Consider the following 6,000-nt stretch of genomic DNA (forward strand, 5'->3'; position numbering starts at 1 on the left):
GGGATAGCTCAGGCCACAGGTCAAGCCTGCACACCCAGTAGTCAAGGGGTTCATCGCTCCTCAGAGTGTCGATATCTGCAGTTAAGGCGAGGTAGTCTGCTACCTGTCGGTCGAGTCGCTCTCTGAGGGTGGATCCCGAAGGGCTGTGGCGATGCGTAGGACTTAAAAAGGTCCGCATGTCCTCCATCAACAACACATCTTTAAAGTGTCCTGTCCTTGCCGGCGTGGTCGTGGGAGGAGGAGGATGACTTCCACCTCTCCCCCTGTTAGATTCCCGTTGTGCTGTGACATCACCCTTATACGCTGTGTAAAGCATACTTTTTAATTTATTTTGCAAATGCTGCATCCTTTCCGACTTGTTGTAATTCGGTAACATTTCCGCCACTTTCTGCTTATACCGGGGGTCTAGTAGCGTGGACACCCAGTACAGGTCGTTCTCCTTCAGCCTTTTTATACGAGGGTCCCTCAACAGGCAGGACAGCATGAAAGACCCCATTTTCACAAGGTTGGATGCCGAGCTACTCATTTCCCGTTCCTCCTCCTCACTGATGTCATTGAAGGTATGTTCTTCCCCCCAGCCACGTACAACACCACGGGTACCAGATAGGTGACAACGAGCACTCTGGGATGCCTGTTGTGTTTGGTCTTGCTCCTCCTCCTCCTCAAAGCAGGTCCGGACTGGCCCACCGGGATACCGGGAAATTTCCCGGTGGGCCGTCGGCACCTGGGGCTGGGGTGACCTGCGGCCGCAGGGAGAACTTGAAAGGCGGCCGCAGGGGAAGCTTTTCATGAGGCCGCTGGAGGAGCAGGCTCTTCTGGGGGAGCAGGCTGTTCTGTCTCTGCTCCCCCTCCCTCGCGCGCAGCTTAATGAGACCGGAGCCAGAATATGACGTCATATTCCGGCCCCGGTCTCTTTCTAGCGCGCGAGGGAGGGGGAGCAGAGACAGAACAGCCTGCTCCCCCAGAAGAGCCTACTCCTCCAGCGGCCTCATGAAAAGCTTCCCCTGCGGCCGCCAGCACAGCAATCAGTCTGCCCCCCCACAGGTACCAAAAAGTGTGTGTGTGTGTGTGTGTGTGTTTGTGTGTCTGTCTGTCTGTCATGCTGTGTGTGTGTGTGTGTCTGTCTGTGTCATGCTGTGTGTGTGTGTCTGTCTGTCTGTCTGTGTCATGCTGTGTGTGTGTGTCTGTCATGTTGTGTGTCTGTCTGTGTCATGCTGTGTGTGTCTGTATCATGCTGTGTGTGTGTGTCTGTGTCATGCTGTGTGTGTGTCTGTGTCATGCTGTGTGTGTGTGTCTGTCATGGTGTGTGTGTGTCTGTCTGTGTCATGCTGTGTGTGTCTGTCATGCTGTGTGTCTGTCATGCTGTGTGTGTCTGTCTGTGTCATGCTGTGTGTGTCTGTTTGTGTCATGCTGTGTGTGTGTGTCTGTCTGTCTGTGTTGTGTGTCTGTGTCACGGTGTGTCTGTATCATGGTGTGTGTGTGTGTGTCATGCTGTGTATGTGTGTGTGTCTGTCTCTGTTCCGCTGTGTGTGTGTCTGTCTGTGTTACACTGTGTTTGTGTGTCTGTATGTGTCATGCTGTGTGTCTGTGTCGTCTGTGTCACGGTGTGTCTGTATCATGGTGTGTGTCTGTGTCATGGTGTGTGTGTGTCTGTCATGGTGTGTGTGTGTGTGTCAGTCGTGGTGTCTATGTGTGTTTTAAAAAAAAGTATTTTACTCACCTTTTTTTTTTTCCAACGTCGTGCTGGTCTCTGCCTCTATGACTGAGATCATCAAGCTTGATGATCTCAGCCAATCCGCACTGACACAGGAAGCGCCTCTAGTGACCGTCTGAGTGTCTGTCACTAGAGGTGTCACTAGGAAGCAATGTAAACACTGCCTTTTCTCTGCAAAGTCAGTGTTTACATTCAAAAGCCTGCAGGGACAGGCTATAGACACCAGAACCACTACATTAAGCTGTGTGTGTGTGTGCGCCTGCTAGTGAGCTTGCTTGCTTGCATGTGTGTGTGTGTGTGCCTGCTAGTGAGTGAGCTTGTGTTTTTATGTCAATGAGCTTATGTATATTAGTGAAATTGTTTGTCTATGAGGCTGTGTATCAATGAGCTTGTGTGTGTCAGTGAGATTGTCTGTGTCTGCATGTGAGTATGCTTACTGTATAATTAAATGTTTTACTCTGAAAGGACCAATATATTATATTAGAAAAAGCAATATATATATATATATATATATATATATATAATTTTTTTTATATATATTACTCTATTATCTGGGGTGGCAAGACATATCCTTACATATTACATGCGACAATATATGGCGCAATGACTTATGGGGCTGGCATAGATTTTTTTTTCCAGGGCTGCTTTGTATCCCCAGTCCGGCCCTGCCTCAAAGCCACATTCCCCCTCTGACTCCTCTTCCTCACAATCCTCTTCCAGCGTTGCCGCAGGTCCAGCAAGCGATGCTGATAAGGCTGTTTCTGGTGGTGATGGTGACCACAACTCTTCCTCTTCCTCTTCACGCTCATCTACGGCCTGATCCAGCACTCTTCGCAGGGCACGCTCCAGGAAGAAAACAAATGGTATGATGTCGCTGATGGTGCCTTCGGTGCGACTGACTAGGTTTGTCACCTCCTCAAAAGGACACATGAGCCTACAGGCATTGCGCATGAGCGTCCAGTAACGTGGCAAAAAAATTCCCAGCTCCCCAGAGGCTGTCCTAGCACACCGGTCATACAAATATTCATTAACAGCTTTTTCTTGTTGGAGCAGGCGGTCGAACATTAGGAGTGTTGAATTCAAACGTGTAGGGCTGTCGCAAATCAAGCGCCTCACTGGCATGTTGTTTCGCCGCTGGATATCGGCAAAGTGAGCCATGGCCGTGTAGGAACGCCTGAAATGGCCACACACCTTCCTGGCCTGCTTCAGGATGTCCTGTAAGCCTGTGTACTTATGCACAAAGCGTTGTACGATCAGATTACACACATGTGCCATGCACGGCACATGTGTCAACTTGCCCAACTTCCATGCAGCTATCAAATTGTTTCCGTTGTCACACACCACTTTGCCAATATCCAGTTGCTGCGGAGTCAGCCACTTTTCCACCTGTGCGTTCAGGGCGCATAGGAGTGCTTGTCCGGTGTGACTCTCTGCTTTCAAGCAAGTCAAACCCAAGACGGCGTGACACTGCCGTATCCGGGATGTGGAATAGTACCTGGGGAGCTGGGGGGGTGCCGTTGATGTGGAGCAAGACGCAGCAGCACAAGAGGACTCAGCCGAGGAGGTTATGGAAGAGGATGGAGTAGGAGGAGTAGAGGAGGTGGCAGCAGGACTGCCTGCAAGTCGTGGCGGTGTCACCAACTCCTCTGCAATGCCACGCATTCCATGCCTGTCAGCCGTCAGCAGGTTTACCCAATGCGCAGCGTAGGTGATATACCTGCCCTGACCATGCTTTGCAGACCAGGTATCAGTGGTCAGATGGACCCTTGCCCCAACACTGTGTGCCAGACATGCCATGACTTCCTTTTGCACAATCGAGTACAGGTTGGGGATTGCCTTTTGTGAAAAGAAATTCCGGCCGGGTACCTTCCACTGCGGTGTCCCAATAGCTACAAATTTTTTGAACGCCTCAGACTCAACCAGATTGTATGGTAAAAGCTGGCGGGCTAATAGTTCGGACAAGCCAGCTGTCAGATGCTGGGCAAGGGGGTGACTTGGTGACATTGGCTTCTTACGCTCAAACATGTCCTTGACAGACACATGACTGTGGTCAGATGAGCGGGAACTGCTCAAGGCGGGAGACGGAGTGGCGGATGGTTGAGAGGGGGCAATTAGGACAGCAGTGGTTGACGTGGCTGAAGATGCTGGACCAGGAGGAGGATGGCGGCTTAGAGTAGGCGTGCTGCTTGTACTCATGTGTTGATCCCATAGGCGTTTGTGATGTGAGATCATGTGCCTACGCAAAGCAGTTGTACCGAGCTGGGTGTTGGACCTCCCACGACTCAGTTTCCTTTGGCACAGGTTGCAAATGGCATCGCTGTTGTCAGAGGCAGACACACAAAAAAAATGCCACACTGCTGAGCTCTGCAATGACGGCATTCTGGTGGTGGACACAGCATGCGTTGATTGGCGTGCTGTCGGGCTGACCCCGGGTGCCGATGCATGCTGTCTGACTGTGCCACTAGCTCCTTGCGACGACCCCCCCCTGCTTCCAACTTGTCTCCTCCTCCTCTCTGTCTCCCCATCTGAACTTTCGCCCTGTTCTTCTTCTTGCCGAGCGGGCACCCACGTGACATCCATGGACGCATCGTCATCATCAACCGCTTCGCTTGTATCTGACAACTCAGAAAAGGAAGCAGCAGCGGATACAACATCATCATCATCACACCGTACCTCCATGTGTTTAATGCTGCCTGCCTGAGACATATCCCTGTTATCTACATCCTCTAGCAATAATGGTTGCGCATCACTCATTTCTTCAAACGGGTGTGTGAATAACTCCTCTGACATACCAAGTAAAGCGGCTGTGGTGCTAGTTTTGGTGGTGGTGGCAGGCGGGTGAGTGGTATCTTGAGAGGTGCCTGAAGCTAAGCTGGAGGAGGATGGTGCGTCAAGGTTCTGAGCGGAGGCTGTACAAGATTGGGTGTCCTGTGTTAGCCAGTCAACTATGTCCTCAGAACTTTTCAAGTTCAGGGTACGTGGCTTCTGAAAACTGGGCATTATTCTAGGGCAAAAGGGAATCACAGCACCACAACCATGACGGCCCCTGCGGGGTGGCCTGCCTCTGTCTGACATTTTTTGGGGGATTAGTGGTACTATGCGTGCAAGCTACTGTGAGACCAGATATGATTGGCAATGTGAACTGTAACAGTTCTGCAGAGCACACACTGTAGGCCTGACACAACCGCTTGAAGACAAGTAACTGCTATTCAATCTATAACAGTGAAAAACTAATTTTGGTTTTAAAAGCACGCTATAGAGACACCAGATATGATTGGCAATGTGCACTGGAACAGTTCTGGAGAGCACACACTGTAGGCCTGACAGAGCCGCTTGAAGGACACTGACTGGCTGCTATTAGCTTACACTGGAAAACTTTTTTCTTTGTAAAAGCACACTATAGAGATACCAGATATGATTGGCAATCTGCACTGGAACAGTTCTGCAGAGCACACACTGTAGGCCTGACACAACCGCTTGAAGACAAGTAACTGCTATTCAATCTATAACAGTGAAAAACAAATTTTGGTTTTAAAAGCACGCTATAGAGACACCAGATATGATTGGCAATGTGCACTGGAACAGTTCTGGAGAGCACACACTGTAGGCCTGGGAGAGCCGCTTGAAGGACACTGACTGGCTGCTATTAGCTTACACTGGAAAACTTTTTTCTTTGTAAAAGCACGCTATAGAGATACCAGATATGATTGGCAATCTGCACTGGAACAGTTCTGCAGAGCACACACTGTAGGCCTGACAGAGCCGCTTGAAGGAGACTGACTGGCTGCTATTAGCTTACACTGGAAAACTTTTTTCTTTGTAAAAGCACGCTACAGAGACACCAGATATGAGTGGCAACTGTCAAAGTACGCTGGCACAGGTCTGCAGAGCACACGCTGAAGGAGGCCTGACACCCAGACGCTTGCAGACAACTAACTGCTCTTCTATTACAGTGAAAAAAAAATATTTTTTTTAAATCTAAAGCTTAAGCTATTGTAAAAACAGATATGAGTGGTGGCACTGGGCAAGAGGGCACAGTATCCACTGTGAACCTCACACAGAAGCTGTCAGGCAGGCAACTGCTCTTCTATTACAGTGGAAAACAAATTTTGGTTTTAAAAGCACGCTATAGAGACACCAGATATGATTGGCAATGTGCACTGGAACAGTTCTGGAGAGCACACACTGTAGGCCTGACAGAGCCGCTTGAAGGACACTGACTGGCTGCTATTAGCTTACACTGGAAAACTTTTTTCTTTGTAAAAGCACGCTATAGAGATACCAGA

Source organism: Pelobates fuscus, chromosome 2, assembly GCF_036172605.1.
Source record: "Pelobates fuscus isolate aPelFus1 chromosome 2, aPelFus1.pri, whole genome shotgun sequence".
Lineage (NCBI taxonomy): Eukaryota > Metazoa > Chordata > Amphibia > Anura > Pelobatidae > Pelobates > Pelobates fuscus.